This window comes from Cebus imitator, unplaced genomic scaffold, assembly GCF_001604975.1.
Source record: "Cebus imitator isolate Cc_AM_T3 unplaced genomic scaffold, Cebus_imitator-1.0 Scaffold557, whole genome shotgun sequence".
NCBI lineage: Eukaryota > Metazoa > Chordata > Mammalia > Primates > Cebidae > Cebus > Cebus imitator.
Window position 1 is genome coordinate 1114532 of NW_016107872.1, and position 20189 is coordinate 1134720.

At 36.9% G+C, this 20189-nt stretch overlaps 1 protein-coding gene across 2 annotated transcripts in view; it reads left to right on the forward strand.

Moving 5' to 3' along the window:
• The window catches only part of LOC108294029 (patched domain-containing protein 4-like), a 60331-nt gene that overhangs the window by 2007 nt on the left and 38135 nt on the right, over positions 1 to 20189 (forward strand). The gene's annotated exons all lie outside the window — the stretch shown is intronic.

Consider the following 20189-nt stretch of genomic DNA (forward strand, 5'->3'; position numbering starts at 1 on the left):
TGATGTACTAGTTAACTGAAACCAGAGATCTTCCTTTCCCATAAAAAATTCCAGATGAAAGCAAGATTATTACAACAGCCCAATAACAAAAGGAAAGATAAAAAATCACAGTCAGCAAAATTTACAAAGAATGGTCATTTCAGCATGAAATACATTGTGCTGTTTAGACTCTCAATTCAAATTTCATTGTTCAAATGAGATTTCTAAACTCATTCTACACTGTCAAGATTGAGCTGCTGCAGGCAATGAGGCATGCAGTCTCCAGGTGACTGAAGTTTCAGGGACAAATGTGAATTCCAAAAGAGTCACTGCACCATTTGTGTGTTTGACCCTGTGCATGCCCAGAAGCTGCACAGCCAAGAACTCCCAAGACAGGTGTTTCCCAAGAAGAATAATTTTTTTTTAATGTGTGTGAGGATATGTGTGTGTATCTGTGGAGACAGTGGAATAGAAGACCCCCGTTTCAATAAATGAATGGCCTAATATAGGAAATCACTAATATTCCTACTTATTTGATATAGTCAGCATCTATAACATAATAAAAATAACTTTTTCAGAAGTTTTGAGAGAAAAATATCTTTTTCCTAAATTGAAGGAGGATTTAATGCACTTTGAAACTAGAGATTCCTCAGGAAATCTTATAATCTGCCTTTTTTTTTTTTTTAACATGATGCCCTCATTTAAATGAACCAAAGGCTGACAAGGGTTTCAGCTTTACAAAGCTGAGCAGTCCCTTGATGCTTGGTGAAATGAAACAGATGATTTATCAGCTTTAAATCTAGGTTAGGGCTTGCCTGCTTCAAACTTATTGATGAGAGCATGATGGATATGTGTGGTTAGGCAGCATGCTTTTCATTTCCCAAATCATTTGCCATCAACATTATTGCTTGCTAAGGAAAAGGATGTGGTGGAGAGGTAATCTTTCTAACCCATACTCTTTTAATTGAGTTTTTTCCTATACCAAACACCTGGAGTGAGAAAGATTTGAACTTTGTCAAATTTAAACTACAGTTTGTTCTCCTATGGAGTCAACTTTGCATTATTGGTTGGGTCCTCTAGTGCTTTTATTCAGCGGTATTCTCCAGGTGTAAAATTGTTGTTCAATCAGCCATTGACAATATTTTGTTTTCTGCCAATATCATTATGCTATTTACAGTATAAAATCCCTGAGGTATTCAACTTACTCATTGAATAATCGTTCGTTGTACTCTTATGATTTATTAAATGCTCTTCTAAGCATGTGAGACAGAGTTTGGAGCAAGAAAAGAAAAGTTCTCATTCTCGTGAGGCTTAACAGTAGTAGTCTGGGTGACAGGGTGAGACCCTGTCTCAAAAAAAAAAAAAATGTAGTAGATGTCAGTGTCCTCACTACAGTAATCTGCAAGCAGGAACTCTGCAATCTTTGAGTTCACCATTGATTCAGCAGCATGCTAGGCCTATAACAGGTGCTCCATGAAAACTTTATGCTGTTTGGTGGTTGATACACATCTTAGAGGGAGTCAGAGGGTAATCACAAAAGAAGGGAATAATTGATTACAAATGTTAATATCATAATAGCATAAAAAGAACAGAAGCATTACACATTAGCTAAAGTTCTTATTCTGCAATATTCTAATATCTATCAATGTTTCCTCAAATGTGTTGGCTTGACTCTCTCTGCATGGCATCACCGGGGATCTTTAAACTATGTTTGGGTAAATTGGGCTTTTGAGATCTTCTGATCTCAAGTATTCAGACACAATCTCACATAATATAAAATATAATATATAAAACATAGTCTTAAGAGTACCATGGATGCCTAGAATCTTGTCAAAGGGTCTCCAGGGGCTCCCAGGATCAGAACTCTCTGGCAGACAGCAAGATGAGATGGACTTTTGTTTTAATTACATGTTATTTGGAAATGATTTTGGTTCCTATTTTTCAGGGGGCTCACAAAGTGTGCTTCTATGATGCTGATACTTACTAACGTGTGAAAACTCCTCTTATGCAAGATTTGAGGAACAATTCTATATGTGTATTTTTTAGACCTCAAATTCGTTTTGCTTTCTCCTGTTCTGCTGGGACACCTTTCTTCCCAAGTCTGACCAATATGAAAAATTTTAGTACTGGAGAATGCTATTGGTAGGCAGAAAATCAGGAAATTGCAGAATAAATGGGGGCGGCTGCGTGAGTATGAACTGGCAATTACTTGACATGAAAGAAGCAGGTCCGTGTTTAGAGACAGGCTGAAGATGTATAAACACTGGTTGACCGACAGAAGTGGTCAGAAACCTTTGTTATAACAACAGAAGGTCATCTTTCAAATATTATTAAGACACCTAAGGGGTCCTGGACACAGAAAGGTTTAGAACTTCTGATAAACATGATTATGTTGACAAGGTGATCCAGACAAGCAGGGATACAGAAAGGTGCCTTCTGTGGAATTCCAAACAGAGGCTTAGATAAAGCTGGTATGAAAAAAGCAGCCATTGACTTAGAATACCACAGAAGAAATGGAGCATATACACAATTTCAAAAGCTGCATAGAAAAGATGCCAAAATCTGAAATCCCTACATCTATACGACACGACCTCTACAATTATTTCCTTCATTACAATCTTTCTTTTATATCCCTCACTAGGTACAAGAATCATATCATGTATTCTGTCTGTACTGTTCACTTTCCCCACACCAACCTAATCCAGTTCCATGTAGATCATATTCACAAGAAATAGTCATTGATTAATTTATTGATAAATTTGCACATCTAAACTGTTATATCACAAAATTATCTTCACTTTTTTAGCTTTTATGGCTTGCTTTTATTTTAAAGCTATTCTTTGTATTCTCCAGCTATCTTAAAAGTGCTTTTGACCTGAATATTTGGGGGCTATTTTTTTCACCTGTGAAAGTATACATATTATACACTTATATAAAGTAATAGAAATGAGCAGACTGAATTTTCGAGTAAAATACTTAACATGTTGTTGAAGTCCACCTCTTGATTAAAGTGAGATAGACATTCAGAATCTTTTAGCAAGGGCAGTTCTGGACTCTAAGTAATGTTTTCATTATCATTTAAGGAGCTTGGGTGTTTACAGGTAATATTTCCCTGCTTTTTAGGTGGGCCATCATAACCTCACTTTTTCACCTGGCTAGTTCCAGGAAAGTAACAATTCTCATATGTCCCCAGTTTTTCATTTTAGCTACAGTAAAAGACATAGGTAAAGGTTAAGCAGATGAATGTGATTCCTTTGATATGGGTTTGATTCCAAGTCTAGATCCCAACATGCTAGCAAACAGTGATAGAGGAATAAAGCAAATCTAATGTCCCTGAATCCTGACGCTCCCATTTTATTCCATTAATAACCACGCCTCTGAGCAGATGTTAAAATGAAATCAGTATGTACTTCAATGTACCACATTTGAAATAGGAGCAAAGATAGATCTTCCTGCTTCTTAACAGAAGACAGTGTTTCTTTGGGTACATTTTGGGTGCATGCTCCAGGTTTGGAAGATATTGCCATTAATTATTTATCTCCAGTCTCAGTGGAACAGTAATTTAAGCCAACATGAAAAGCAAGGACCAGCATTACTTGGGGAAATTTTGAAGCAAAGTTATGCTATGGACTTCTTTCTCTAGTTCTAAAACCATATAAGATATACACGTCAGGATCTTCCCTGATATTTTGATTTAAGCTTACCTTTCTGATTGAGAAAAAATCACTACCTTACTGAATGTTCAGTTTGTATCCTACATGGTGCTAGGTGTTTTATACACACATGCTATTTAATTTTTACAAGTTTTTAAGTCAGGAGGATTCTTTCTGTTCCCATTTTATAAAAAAGAAAAATGAAAACCAAGAGGTTAAGTCACTTCCTTGAAGTCCCCAAGCTAGTACTTGCTGGAGCTTGTATTTAAATCTAGGTTTGTCTGGTACTGAAGCTCATATTCTTAACTGCACTACTATATTAGATCCCATGACATTCTGCATTTTTCTCTGTAATAGCCCTTTATACTAAGAAAGAAGTAAGGATTTAATTCCTATCATCTGAAATCCATGGTAAAATACCACTACTAATCTTTCACACTATTTTCCTTACTTGCTCAGAGTGACTGGCTCATAGGAAGGTGACACAGAGTGAAGCTTCTAGTTTGGGCAAACTCTTACTAACCCCTTACCGTGGAGAGTTTAGCAAACTCTTCACTGGCACATGATTTCACCCAAGTCAGAACAAACCAAAGAGAGGCTCCAGGATCAATTAAAAGCAGATTCCTGTAACCTGGCCTAAAGTTTGAGCCAGTGGCTTATGTGCCAAATAAGCTTGAGTATTCCTGGCTTCAACTAGCCAGAAAGAAAGAAATCGAGAAAGAGAGAGAGAGAGAGAGGAAGGGAGGGAGGGAGGGACGGAGGGAAAGAGAGAAAGATAAAGGGAAAGAAAGAAAGGATTGACGGGATAGCACAATAAGCTCTAATTGAGAAATATTCAGGAGACCTGGATTCTGTGCAACCCAGGTTTCTGTACTAGTTAGAACTGTGAGTTCTAACCTCAGTTCTTTAAGGATCAATTGTGTGACATTATGCAAGTCTCATCACCAATTTAGGTGTCAGCTCTTTCTCTATAAAATGATAGAGGCAGGCCAGGGATTGTCAGAATTCTTGTCAGCCAATCAAGTTCTATGATTCTTAGGTAACCATTCTACCACATAGTAGATAATTATCATTATAGTAGATTTGGGGGTGGGTATATTCTAGTATATTTTTCTTCTAGAGTAAAGTAGATGTGCTTGATTGGATTTAAATGATGCTGCTGAAATACTTTTATCATCGCACCCAAGCATGATAAATTACAGTGAGAAAGATTAGATTGTCACTTAAATAAAATAGATAAGTTACAGTGAAGGCCCCAGGTAGAGACAGTCAAAAATAAAAATGAAAATATATTCAAAAAGGAGACTTTGGTGCTGAGCATTGGTAATGTGTTATAGTCACCAGAATTGCTTTTAAAGGTCAACTGAGTTATTATCCATACTTTTCCTGGCTACCCTATTGGGATGAGTTCTTTTCTTTTCTTTTTTTTTTTTTGAGACGGAGTTTCACTCTTGTTTGTTACCCAGGCTGGAGTGCAATGGCATGATCTCGGCTCACCACAACCTCTGCCTCCTGGGTTCTGGCAATTCTCCTGCCTCAGCCTCCTGAGTAGCTGGGATTACAGGCACGTGCCACCATGCCCAGCTGATTTTTTGCATTTTTAGAAGAGACGGGGTTTCACCATGTTGACCAGGATGGTCTCCATCTCTTGATCTCGTGATCCACCCTCCTCGGCCTCCCAAAGTGCTGGGATTACAGGTGTGAGCCACCGCGCCTAGCCAGGATGAGTTCTTTTATCAAACTTTTTTGAGCACCCAAAGTGGGCTAAAGACTTGCTTGGCATTGGGGCCTACTTTCTGCTTCTTGGTTTCAGCAAAGATTTACTTTAAATCTGGTTTTAATATTTTGATAAGTACTTTTTAAAACTTCTTTTTATTTTCCTAAGTCAAGGATTAAGAGAGGGTTAAAAAGAAACAAAAAGGGATGGAAAAGAGTTCTCTCCATTCTCCTTCCCATTGCCTTGCCTTTAGCTGATCTGGTGATGGTTTCCTTTAGTGGTCAGGACCACCAAGGACTTAGGGTGGGGGTGAAGGGTAGAAGTCAAACAGATGTACACATCATGATGGAAGTGTATAAGGAATCCAAGATCATCCCCACCCCACCAAAAAAACATACCTCTTTCCCTGTCCTGACACTGCGATAATTCACTCTAACCATTTTAAGTGTCTTAATCTTTTCTACTTTAAATAATTATGTATTATAACTGAAGCAATCTTTATGTTGCATTTTTCAAAATATATTCTGTGTAGAGAATACTTTGCATTTTAACCCATTAGCTATTACACCTTGACTTTGACCACAGTGCTTTTAATTCTGTTTTACAGTTGACCAGCTTTTCCCCAGACCTGTTTCAGATACATCCAGACATATGCTCAATATAAATATTTTTTAAAAAGAAATCTGAAAATTCCAGCCTCCTGGATTTGCTTAGGACAGCTTTTGATTGGCCAGCAGATCTATTTCTTCCCTAACTTAAACAAATCACTCAAGTCCCCTTCCCAGGGTGGAATCATGGAGTGACTCATTTCTCTGGAGCGTTTCTGCCAGCGTGCTGGTGGACAAGGGTGCATTTATAACAGCCCTGGCACACAGAAATATTTAGGCAATGGTTCTGACTTAAAAGCATGCCAAATTGCATTGTAAGCCACAAAATTAATTTCATTTTGTTTTCTAAGACCTTGCTCCTCAAAGTGTTTTGTATAGACCAGCAGCGTGAGCACCACCTGGGAGCTTCTTTCAAATTAAAACTTCCCAGGATTTACAGACCTACTGATTAGAATCTGCATTTCAACAAGCTCCCGAAGTGATTAATATGCACCTTTGGGTTAGAGAGGCTCAGATCTAAAACTCAGGGTTGACCTCAGCACTCCTAATTCATGATGTGATTTTGAAGACTCATATGTTGTTAAGACTGAATACATCATAAGAAAATATGGTAATTGAGCCTCTCAATGTATCATTTAGGTATGTGATGGAAACACCAAGAGATACCTGGAGAATTATCAAGAGGCTGTTCTACATTGAAAAACCCTCATCTCTATCACCTACAGTTGAGCCTGTCACCTGGTTAAGCATTAAGCTGATTACTGTCGTTCAATATTCTCAAAAACTGTTAAAATTAAATCTAATCGTCTCTTAAGAAAAAAAATCAGCAGCATTTTTCTCAAGCCTCTTTGCAGTGATTTCACAGTAGTAGCAGCATTAAACCCTAGTTACTCCAATTATGTTAATATTATATGAGAACACAAGATACAGGGACCCTACATGGGAGTAAAAGTGTTTGGAGGAAAAAAGAAGAGTGTACCTTTAAAGTGGCATTGTAATCTATGTTTTTTTCAGACAGGATTACTATAGAAGAGTCTCTCACTGAAATCAAGGCTCATTTTCTGTCATTCAAATGAATTCAGGGCCTCTGAAAGGTGCCTGATGAGCAGCATTCAAAAATGAATGGATTGTGTTTAGCTACAGTATTTGTGTTGAAACAGTCAGTTTCTCTTCTAGAGCTCCCCTCCCAACATGAAGAGGCCTCACCTGGGATCTTCTAATTTTGCTGTTTCAAAGACTGAAGACAGGTCAGGCACCGTGGCTCACACCTGCAATCACTACACTTTGGGGGGATCATTTGAGCCCAGGAGTTCAAGACCAGTCTTGGCAACATGGTGAAACCCCATCTCTACTAAAAAATACAGAAATTAGCCAGGTGTGGTGGTACATACCTGTGGTGACAGCTACTTGAGAGGCAGAGATAGGAGGATGCCTTGAGCCTGGCACGCTGAGGTTGCAGTGAGCCAAGATTACATCACCGTGCAGCCTGGGTGACAGAAGGAAACCCTATCTCAAAACAAAACAAAACAAAGATTGAAGACAGAGCATAGGATCGGGGTTCTACAAAGCCAAAAAGGTGTGTAAAGGGTTCTCAGGGCTTCAGGAGATTCTGGAAGAAGATCAGGTGTTCATAACAGATGTACATTTGATGGGATGTTAAAGGTTTTGCCTCAAAGTTTACTCTTCCCTTTAAATTTGAGCTCTGTTCTCTTACTCACCAGGTCTTTTAATGACATGGAGAGTGAGGATGTTCAGTTCTGATTGTCAGTGAAGGCCATACTAATGTGGGTAAAACAGACATCGTGTGGGTAAGATTCAAAAATCATTCACATACACATTCATTTAGGTAACTGTTCTGTCTGTTAAGTCTCAGGCAATGTGTTGGCCAGTAGAGATTCAGTGAGAGGGAAAACAGATGTGGTCCTTGTCCTCTGAGAGCTTGAGTCTTGTTAAAGAAAACACACACACACACACACACACACACACACACGCACACACACACAATCACACAGATAAATTTCATAATTACAAATTATCATGCATGAAAAATACATGATGCTATGAGAATAGAATACCAAGTTTTGGGGTACAGAAACGGCTTTCTTGAGGAAGTGACTGTGAGCAGAGATCTGAAGGGTAAGAGGGAGTTAACACAGAAGGATGGGTTATGGTGGAGACAAGAGAGAATATGATAGAGAGGATGTGGTCCCCTAGAAGCACTGAAGAAAAGACACTGTGGGTAGAGGTTAAAGGGTGATGCTGATGAGTGCTGAGGGTCATGTTATGAATTTCTTGAGGGTCAGCATAGGCAACATCATTTAGGTCAGGGTTTGTGGATCCAGATTGTCTGAATTTACTTCTCAGTTCTACTCCCGTTAACTCTATGACTTTAGGTATATTTCTTTTTTACCTCTTTGTAGCACTTCCCTCATAATAGTCCTTACCTCACTGTATTGAGTATTTTAAATTAGTTCATAATACCTTAAGCAGTGCTTCTCATACTCTAATGATCACTTTAAGAATCTTGTTAAAAATGCAGATTCTTCTTTAGTAGGTCTGGAGTGGGGTAAGAGTCTGCATTTAAAGCAAGTTCTCAAGTAACAGTGATGATGCTGGTCCACAATCCACACTCTGATTAGGAAGGTGGTAAGATGCTTAGAACAGTACCAGGTTCATCATACATTTTTAACAATTGCTAGTGGGTTAAGTTCTTAAGCATCCACCTTGTGCCCTTATTCGAAAGACGTGGAATTACTTTCCTGTGAATTCAATATTAGATTTAAAAGTCATTTTTGTTTCAACCCTCAAAGCTGAAAATCTCTCCTCCTTTTGGCAGTCCTCATTAATTCCTCAGTAAGTATAATAAGATGAACATAGACCCCTCTATTTTTTGCACTGCAGAGCTGGAGCTCCCTGCGGGTCATCATTCAGAATGTGACCTCTCTTTGCTAAGGATAGTAAAGAGTAGGAAAGGAAGATCTCTTGGACATTTGGTCTCAGTGTGCGCTGGTCTGGAAGTATTTTCAAGGTTGTATTTTTATGATATTCTCAATAGAGCTAGCCTTGATCACTTTCTTCTTTTTTGGTTTTTATAACGTTACGGTTCTTCTATTTCTCCAAAGGTTCTCTACCACTTACTGGCTTACTTATCTATTTCCATAGGCATATATTTTTAATAAAACAAGTTTTCTTTTTCAGAATCCATTCTCTTAATATTCTCATTCAAGCCAAGCATCTGCTATTTTCTTCTATGTCTGTGACTCTTTCAATGACATCTCTATGCTACCATTAACTCAGACTCAGTGTTTTGGTCATTTATGATTAACTTTCTGCCACTCAGCCAAAACATATAAATGGTAATATCTAATTAATCGTCAAATCATGATCATTCTACAGCAGCAGTTCTCAAACTGTAGTCCTTGGACCATCAGCATTCACATCACCTGGAAACTTATTAGAACCGAAAATTCTCAGAGCTAATTCAGGATCTGCCGAAACTCTGGGGGGTAGCACTCAACAAGCCCTAAAGGTGACTGATTTCAGCTAAAGGGTGCTCAGTCTTGGCTGAGTGTAGAAATCATCACTGGAGCTTTAAAAATACTGATTCATGGATCCCATCTACAAAGATTCAGATTTAATTAACTTGGGGACGACCCAGGCACTGTGACTTTTAAAAGCACCTCTGGTGACTATAACAGATTGCCAATGCTCAGCACCAAACTCTCTTTTTCAAATATATTTTTATTTTCATTCTTGGCTTTCTCTACCTGGGGCCTTCATTGTCACTTACCTATTTTATTTAAGTGACAATCTAATCTTTCTCACTGTAATTTATCATGCTTAAACCTGGTCTATATTACAAGATCATATGAATTTCTTGATTATTCTCTTCCCTAACCAACTCTTACAGGCACTTCCCATTTCCTTGAGATAAAAGTCCAAGCTCCTGACCAAGGTCATTGAGAACTTCCCTTGGCTCAGCCTCCAAGTTCCCTTGTGGTTTCAATTCACATTATATCAAATGCTGCAGCACACCAAAACAATCATACCCTGAACTTTCCTGGTTTCTTATCATCATTCATACTGTTCCTTTTGCTTGGAACTTACTACACACTGTAAAAATCATACGTATGTCTTAAAAGCTGAGGCCTTAAAGCCACTTTTTGCATGGAGCTTCTCTAAGCCATTTTCATGTTCTTTAGAGGTAGGTAGTTCTCTTAGTCTCCATCTAACTGTATTATAGATATATAGTGAATCTCAACTAAAGTATAACTGTATGTGCCTAATGAACTAATAGGGTGTTTAGCTCTCTTAGCGTAAATTAATTTGCCTGGGAGGAAGTCCTTGGGGGAAAGTTATAAAGGAATTGAACCAAAGCCCATTCCAGTCAGTCTGATATCTTATGTTTTTGTCCAAGCCCTAAAGACATATGGCTACAGAAAAACATTGAAGCCATCTTCATGAGTGGTCCTGAGATACCTGAGTCACGAGCAACACAGCTGGGCTCAGTAAAAAAAAAAAAGGGGGGGCACCAGAAGAGGGAAGGACAGACTCTTTACCCACGTGTACACAGTATCCATGGCTTCAGCTAAGGAAGGGATGCAGAGATCATAACATGGCTTGGGCACCTGATAGGGTTGCCAAATACAGCAAGTAAAAATACAGTACACACAGTTAAATTCGAATTTCAGATTTTGTTTTAAAAAATAACTTTTTGGTGTAAGTATGTAATAAATATTGCATTCTTCACTTATCTGAAATTCAGATTTAACTGGGTGTGCTATATTTGATCTGACAAATGTGGCACCATGAGAGTTTGCAGAATCACATCTGGAGACTTCATCACAGACTTCAGTGTCACGTGGTCACCCGCACTTGCAATTCTAACTCATAACAGTGATCATCAGCCAGAGGTCAAAGAGGAAGACCATGAAAGGCCTAATGCAGACTACTGAAATATATTCTAAGGACACCCAGAAATGCATAAGTGAAGATTTGCAGGGGCCAGAGCTCCCATCATATTCAAGTGGGGATGCCAACAAATGAAATTTAAGTTACTCTTAATATGACCTGATTTGTATACTTTGGTCTTAAGAAACCCAAGTTACATTTATTGTTTTAATATATCCAAGAAGCTACACTCAATTAAGATTTCACTGAATCCAAATGCCTCTGTTTTATATTTAACTATGAGAAGTTGGAAACTATATACACATGAGAAAAATTTCATTACTGAAAATGAAAGACACGTGCATATTAGTGAACAGTTATAGACTGAGAATATTAACAGGCTAAACCCGGAACCCCTAGACAGTATAGATTACCCTTTCTATGTAAGAAAACTTTCATTAAAAACAAAGGTGAAGTATGGTGTTAACATTTCTACTACAGCACTAATAAGTATATGTGTTATTTAGAGCCTGTCTTATTTTCCTTCAAAACTAGAAAGCTTTTGAAGGTAACTCTTTATAAAGCTTTTAAGAATAGATATTGCATCTCGTTTACATTTATAGCCTTCTCCACATAATTTAAAAACAGTTTTGCATATAAGAAAGCTTTCAGTAGATGACGGATGAAATGAAATAAATGTAAATGTATTTGTTTAGGAAGGGAATTCTCATTTAGTGCTGACTCTGGTTGCCTGAATCTGTTTAATTCAACAGTTACCATACTTTTCCACTAAGAGTGGAAAACATTGGATACCATCCTAATATTCCATATGTGGCTCTTGCATAGTACCCTTCCCTCATGGGAAAAGCCTAGCTTGTCTTTTCTCCCTTCCCAGGAACTGAGTCTTTCTGTACAATTCAGTGTGGGGGACAATCTCTACAGGGCAAAGACCTGGGAAGGTGAGGCAGAGCTTGCATAACAGGGCAGGAGGACAGGGAGGGTAGGGTGCCAGTAAGTGCCCCAGCAGACAGATATTTACCCTGCAAGAACACCTCAGGGGAATGAGAGAAGCTCAGAGTTTGAACTAGTTTAATGACCCCTTTTTAGAGATAGAGTGTACCTCTCTGAGGGAGTAGCACACAAAGCTGATATTAGCAGCTTGGCTCTTATTTTTATTTCATTCTTTCAATCATTTTCACCTTGGGGATTGTTTTGAAGGAACTGGATTCTTTCTAGGTTGTTAACCTTTAGATTTTTTTATTAGCTAATCACATCTTATCAGAGGGTCTCTTAAAAAGCAATGTTCAAAATTATATTTTTAGAGTTAATTTCTCTTAAAAAGTGGTTTATAAACTGATGTTATCTTACTAATCTTCCTCTTGATTGAAAAACATTTTGGTAATTGATTACTAACTTGATAAGAGCTTCATACTCCCCATCTTTCCCTCTCAGCTCAATAGCCTATGAATTCATCGATGGTGTTAAACTTATAAGCATCCATTGACAATCTGACCCACTTAGACTAAAGCAACAAATGTTTTTACTGGGTGGATCCTGTTTTTTGATGGATTAATAGGGGAACCAGTTATTGATCGAGTCTGTCTTTAAACATTTTTAAATAAGGATGAAGTGGGTAATACATAGAAAACAGACAAATCTATGTTTGAATCAATTATCTCCATTTATTTGATGTATGACTTTGGATGTGACACTTAACATCTTTGACCCTTAGCTTTTCTGAGTTTAAAAAAAAGATGGAATTTTTAGTATCCACCCTGCAGATTTTCAATTTTTAGCACTTGGTAGTTTTTAAAATAAATTGCAGTTAGTTTGTATTAATATAAACTCAGAATCATAACACCACTGGAAGATTAGGAAACCATGAGATAAATCACTTACTATCCCCTCACTAGTTGTATAAAAAATTTATTTCCAGCCTTTAACTCTTAAATACACAGTTGTCATCATAGGGTGCGTGTCTTTTTTATCCTATTTATTTTTATTGTTTTATGATAAGCATATTCATAATCATTTTACTGATTGCACGAAAGTTCATCAGGTAGCCATGACAAAACTCACTTAAGCATTTATTGCTATGTTTAGAGTAATTCTGGGGCAGTGTTTTGGGACTGAATTTTACAATCCTTAAACAGACATAAGGAAGAAAGTAAAACTTTCTGACTTGCTAATATAAGCTGTAGGGAGAACTAATTCTTATATGATTTAAAATGTTGCTTTCATAAGTTTAAACTTATGAAATGTATTCTTTCACAAGTTTAAACTTTCATATAAACTTATGAAAGAAAAATATAAATATAGGTCAACAAGTTCCAGGGGAACAGATATCCCAAGAAAAACCTTGGATAGAAATTAGGAGGACATGAGTTACTTATAGGCCAACTCCAAAATGTAAATTGCTTTGTTAAGGACCATATCCAGGATTAAGCTTCTAAAAGCACCTTGTGGCTTATCCTATTTCAAAGTAATTTTTACTGCATTTTACTTGGTATAGTTCAACAAGTCTTCAAAGAAACACTTCAGGAACTTTCCAATTATGTAATGTCTGCGGCCCCTCTTAAGACCAATTGAATCAAAATATCTGAGGAAATAACCCAAGCATTGGTATTTTTCAAGATCTTTGAATGATTCCAGTGGATAGCCAAATCCAGAAATACAGAAGAACCTGAAACTGTAGAAAGATCCCCCTCTCCTACCTAACTCTTTTGTAGGCAGGATGAGAGGATAAGGGAACACTTTAGGACTCATGTTGCTTCCCCTGAAACTCAGCTTCAGGCCAAGTTTGGGGTCTCAAAGGAGAGTACATCTGCCCTGACGCCAGCTACCACAATACCATTTTCTTGCCAGGTAAGTTGCCTCCATGGGAGCTCTGTAACTAAAGAAAACAACTTTATCCTTTTCTGTACTTCCCTAATCGATAAGTGACTGGCTAGAAATATGATGTCTTAATCAATTTGCTATGCTCCTAAGATGTCCTGGATTGCTTATCATTGGGAAAATATGTCCCTAGACACTTTAAGAGGCACCCTCAGTTAACACATTAATGCAAGGAAATTAATTTTAAAAAGTAATTCTGTAGGCGCATGGTAAATATTTATTATGTTGATGATAGGGTCAACAGTAATATTTTTTTTTATAGCTTGAAGAAGTAAAATACTAAAACTTAATGTAGACTCAATTTTTATTAAATCGTTAGTAGCTCTCTCATTTCCATCAAGATAAACTAAATTCCTACACATCCTGAGATGGTCAGTGTTTGTGACTTTGCAACTAATTTATTAATGTTATCCATTGTTAACCCATACTTTTGATAAGCATGTAGTAAGAGTTAAGTATATGTCAAATTAATGAAAGACAAGGTGAATTACTCCTTGACTCGTTAGCCATCACATTTTGAATATTAAAATCATGACATCAAAGAATTTTAATCAGGCTTAGCTTAAACAAAACTTATTTGACATTCTTTGGCCAAATTGCATGTTTTCTGTCTCTTCACCTGTGAACAAAATGTTATACTCTTCTTCTAGATGTACTTACTAGTTTTAGCAAGCCTGAGACCTCTAATTCATTCATATAAGGATCCTGACTTCCCTAGATCAGTGTGGCAAGTCAACCCATATTCAAACAGTATTATCATAATGTCTAATTAAAGAAAAAGTATGTTCATTAACGTGCAATGAATATTTAAAGTAGTTTCAGCTACATAGAAGACATAATCATCCAAGTGCCCTTCTTGGGTCAGTAGAAAGCTTTTCCATTAGTAGCCCAGTGAGTCCACAAATCATTTACTCCCTCTCTTATTATTTTTAAATGGCAATTATAAATCACTTGATACATAAGGTGAAAGGATGTTTTTCCAGTCAATATGAATGATGTAGTATACACCAACGGCCACTGGCACTGGAAATTTTACATTACAGAAGGGAGCCAAACATTTGGTACCCCATCATCACCTTTATATTAAATATTCTAACTTTGACAGAAAGGCAAAAGCAGTTTACAAAGTTGAATCCATTTCTGCCTTATATTTTGCAATGCTATATAAAATAGAGAATTAACTCCTCTTCTATGTACTGCTCTAACACACCTCCAAAGAGTTTAACATAAGCATCATATTTTGTGCATAGAGTTTCACAAGATGCATGCAGAAAAATTGCAAAGGGTTATCTCATCTACACACTTCAGAAAGCTCTGTTGTATTTCTTTAGTAACCTACTCATTATTTAATGTCTCTCCAAAAGAAAATTATTTCCCGTATCTATTTAAAATAAGCTATTGCTATTTGTTATTCTTCTAGTGAAGATAGACAACCTAGGTTATTCCTTTTTTTTTTTTTTCTCTTTTTCTTGAACTATCCTTTACCTGTGATCTTGGAAATGGTAATTATATTTTCTCAGCCTTCTCTCTGGCTAAAAATCTCTCACACATAGCATTCATTCTCAATTTCCCGCCCTTTTTGTTTTTAGCTCCTGAAATAGTAAACTTCTAAGTTCAAGAAATTGATACATCTCCTAAGTATTAAAAACATATTATGTGTTCTTTATAAAGATATCCAGGTGTCTTCTCAACTTTCTCCTCCCCATATTTGTCTTATTTCAATGAATACGTTTCTCAATAGAGTTGTATTTTATGCTTACATTGTTTCAGACACTGTGCCTGGCATGGGGTTATAGAGATAAATCACAGACTTTCTTTTCCAAAAATCTACAATCTAGTCAGGAAAGCAAACAGGTAAATAGGAAATTAGCAGCACAGTCTGATAAGTTGAATCTTAAAAGTTAGTCCAAAATAATCTAGAGCTCTAAATAATTCAGAATTGTTATTACATGAGATTCAGCCTCCTCAAGAGCTCTATAATTTTAAAAAATGGGCTTTACTGGTTGGGGAAAATCTTTCAGAACTGCTTATTTCAATTGGTAATAAATGTTTATTTTTTCAAAATTTATTCATTAAAATTGAGGTCAATGGAGAGCTGCTCTCTGCAAGCAGGAAACTATTTTGCTATGATCAGTTACTCTGAAGGTTATGAAGTCAGCATAAAATCCCAATAATGCTATAGACTTAAAAAAATGAATACAAAGCAGAAAAATTTTATGGGTATGGACCAAGAAATATCAAGATGAAAAAACATGAAGGCTATTAATCATTCACGGACCTGGCCAGAAGATTGCTGGATAGGGAACTTTCCACGACCCCAAAAATTATCCTCCCTTTCGTCTTTTTTCCCTAGTGTGTAAGAACTCTTAAGGTAGCTGTGGGACTATTTAACAAGCAAAAATGAAGAATATATATAAGGCTTCTTTTATAAATCATGAAGTATCCACAGCTAAGATGATAACATTATGAAGTAACTATAAATAAGATGTTAAGCATTTTTAATAAGGACAAAGAATAAAGAGTTAATTCCTACTTTTGTTTTTGGTAATATCTGATTTAATAAACATCTCCGACTTTGTGCCTATTTGGGTGATATATCAGCATTTTTATTCCCATTAAACGAATAAGTAATTTTTATACCTTTAACAAAAGGTCACATTAAATCTTTCTGGAACAGGATGGGTAAAAGTAATCAACAAATGGTATCTCACAGTTTATTGATTGAAAGGTTGTTTGATATGTGTTTCTGAGAATTGATGTTCATCTACAAATTGTAGGACTCCAAGTCTCTGTGTTAAGAAATATAAAATGAAAATGTGCATTTTTTCTCTTTTTTTATAAAGATTATTTTGCACTAGCAAAGTGAAGTGCAGCACTACACAATTGCCCAACTAATTCAATTATCATGATAGAAAACCTAGATATTGTTATCTGACTCTCCTAAGACAATAGTTTTGTTTACTTATCTCAGTAATTATTTGGCTCTCTCTTTTGTTAGCTTTAATGCAGACACAATAAGACTTCAGGTTGGGAAGTCTCTTTCTTTGAATTTTTTGAAGACAGGAATAGGTCAAGTCTCATCTGGTATGGATCTATGGGGGCAGTTCCACCATATAATGGTGATGCATGCTCAATGGACCAAGGGTTCCATGTCATTTAGAACAAGACCTGCTCCAAATAATGTGCATGAATTTATTTGGTTGTCACCAACAGCCCACTTAGAGAGCTATATTAACCTCATTTTACAGTGAGCAAACTGAGGCACAGTTGGTTAAGTCAGTTGTCAAAGTCCACTCAGATTGGATGGACCCAGTATTCTTACCACAGCACCTACATTCTTCCTCCTTCCTAAAGCATCGACCAGCTATATAGCCCCCTCAGTCTTTTTGTTGCCCATAATATATCTAAAGTTGTTCTTGATAGTTTCTTGGGAAACTCAAGATTAAAACTGGAAAAGAATTTACTGTATCATCAAATTTATTCTCACCTAGAACTAATAAAAGTATATTCCCTATAGCATTTTTCCAGAAGCAGTTTAGTCAGTTTTATTAAGTTCAATTTATGTGCACCTCATTTAATTGATCGAGTTTCTGCCACTTTTCTTGGAATGTTCATCTAAAGCCCTAATAAACTTGACTAATATCATCGCACTTCTCTATTATAAAACTATTTCTCTTTATTATGATATTCCATTATTTCTTTTTCTATTAACAATGTAGAATGACCTTACATAATTCTTCTTTTCTTAATAAGTCATGTTGATACCCAGTTTTCATGAACAGACTAGAAATTAAAATCCACTGCTTAGCGTTGTAGAATAGAAGCCAACATAAACAGAAACATATTTGATGTAGTTTTACACTGATGTCTTTCTGCCACAAATTTTGACTGGGAGAAACTGGTAGCCAAAGTTTTTCTTATCTTATTTAATAATGACTACTCTGAGAGTACCCACAATATTTGAAGATATGGTGAATAAACATTTATGGAGTCCTTACTGATAATAGTAGATTGTGTGTTGCCAAAGCGGTATGAAATAGTACCTCTACCAGCAAAGAATTTACGATTTAGTTGACATGTCACATATATACAGAGAGCCTACAAGGCAGTAAATGCCTAATGAGGGATGCAGGCACTACTTGCTATGGATAGGAGTTTAGAGGAACAATGGATCACCTTTATCTTTCCCTATGGCTTTTAGGATGACGTGAGATTTGTGCTCATTCCAAAAACAAAGGTTGGAATCAGATGGAGAAATGCAAGAACACTTTGCACAAAAGAAGAACCAGTCTTTAGAGCATGCTTGCTTGGGTAGTAAATCAACATGTTTAGCCTTGTTAAACACATGAGAGAATTATTTTACTTTTGCGAGCTAGGCAAGCTAGGCTAATGACACAGAAAGACATCTTGGAACAGCCCAGTGTAGGACCCTCAAGTATTTCAATATTTTAGAGAACTCGAAAAATGCATGCGTTCTCTAGGTCAGGGTTTCTTGACCTTGGCACTATTTGGAGCCAGATGGTTCTTTGTTGTGAGGTTGTCCTGTGCATTGTGGGATGTTCAGTAGCATTCTTGGTCTCTACCCTCTAGATGCTAGTAGCATCCTGCTCCCTCAAGTTGTGAAAAACTAACACGAAGTCTCTATATGTTGCCAAATGTCTCCTGAGGCACAAAATTGCCTCCTGTTGAGAACCACTGCTCTGGTTCTATGAACACTGAGTGAAATAGGTCTTGCAGATTTCTCTCCTCACAAGCCATCAGGAAAATTGTCTTTGTACCTCACCAAAATCCCTCAAAGTGCATGTTGTCAATCATCTTCTTCAGTGGTCTTGGAGTGTGTGCCTTCCATGTCAAAAGTACACAGGCCGCTTGGCAGGAAGCCAGACTCTAGTCTCTGGAAAATTTCGAGGATGCCCAGTGAAAGCCACTAAGATATGCTTACTAAAATGTATTCTGCGGTGAGGAAAAACTCTCTAAGCTTGTTCACTTGTGAAAATTGTAGTCCTATTTAGATTAGAAACCTATTTCAATTGTAAATCCTGTTGGTCTGGGAAGCTCAGCATTTGGGAGAGAACACAGCTGGTGCTTCCTGGATGTTAAATAATTCATCTTCCTCGTTTTGGAGAGTCAGAAACAGCAAGCTGAGATGCTAAATCCTCAGTAATATTGCAAAACCTAGTCACTGGCACGAAGGAGGAGAAAGGCCTTCTAAATCACAGAGGCCATCCTCCATAGCCTTAAGGCAAGCTGAAGAAAAGAAATGCTATTTGCTAATTTGATTTTTTTTCCATTTTGGCAACATAGGGAAGATAGATTGCCCTGGGAGAGTTTTGTGAAACTCAGTTAAACAAAATCAGCCCGTTCTATGTATTTTGTGCGTTTTCAGACCTGTGTCTCCCATGCAGGCAGTTCATTTTTCAAGTGAAGTATTTTGACCTTTCTAAAAACTATTTTCCCCAGAAATTAGAAGATAATCATGGAAACTGGAGAACCACCTGCTCAATTGCAGTTAGTAGAAAATAGATGACATTTGAGTAACTGCTTGATGATAAATATTTCTCATTGAAGTTTCTATTCTCAATTTGGCTATTTATTGCATAATCTGTTTTAGGCCAAATTGTCATAGTAGCTGTTTTAAGTGCATCTAGCATTTTCATATAACTCTGGAAACCACATTAAATTCTCCGAAATGCTCAGCTTCTACAACAGTGTTTCATAGTAGCTCATTACCACTTTTTCAGGTAGCTAGTAATCTTAGAACTTCAATTTCTGTTCCATGAAAGAGATACTTTTTACTAGACTGCTTATTTTACAACTTAATGATACAGTATCATTTTCATATATTACAGAGTCCCTATGTGTATTATTACATCTGTATGCTCTGATCTTAGTCACATCCGCCTAGTATAAGAAAAACACCATAGACAGAATGACTTAAACAAAGACTTATTTCTCACAGTTGTGGAGATAGAAAAATTAAGACCAAGGCATGCACTATCAGATTCAGGTTCTGGTGTGGGCGCCAATTCCTGGTGCATAGACTGCTCTTTTCTCTGCGTTTTCTCATGTTATAGAAGGGGCAAGGGAGCCCTCCAGGGCTCTTTAATAAAAACACTAATCTCATTCATGAGGACTCCACCTGGATGACCCAGTCACCTCCCAAAGGCCAGCCTGCAAATATCACATTGGGGAGTAGGATCTCAACATACTGATTTTGTAGAGAAGTTAACAGTCCATAGTAGCTCAGTTCAACCAAGTTTATGGGGCTCTAATGAGAATTTACAATGCTGAATGAGCTCAAAAACCATTGTGTTCTGATATATTCTGCTTAACTGTTTGGCTCCATATGACATAAACAGTCAAACACATTTTTCATTGGTCAAGCTATGCAGTTTTGCATTTATCTCCACCGAGTGTAAATGTAGAGAAAAGTAAAAGGTAATAATA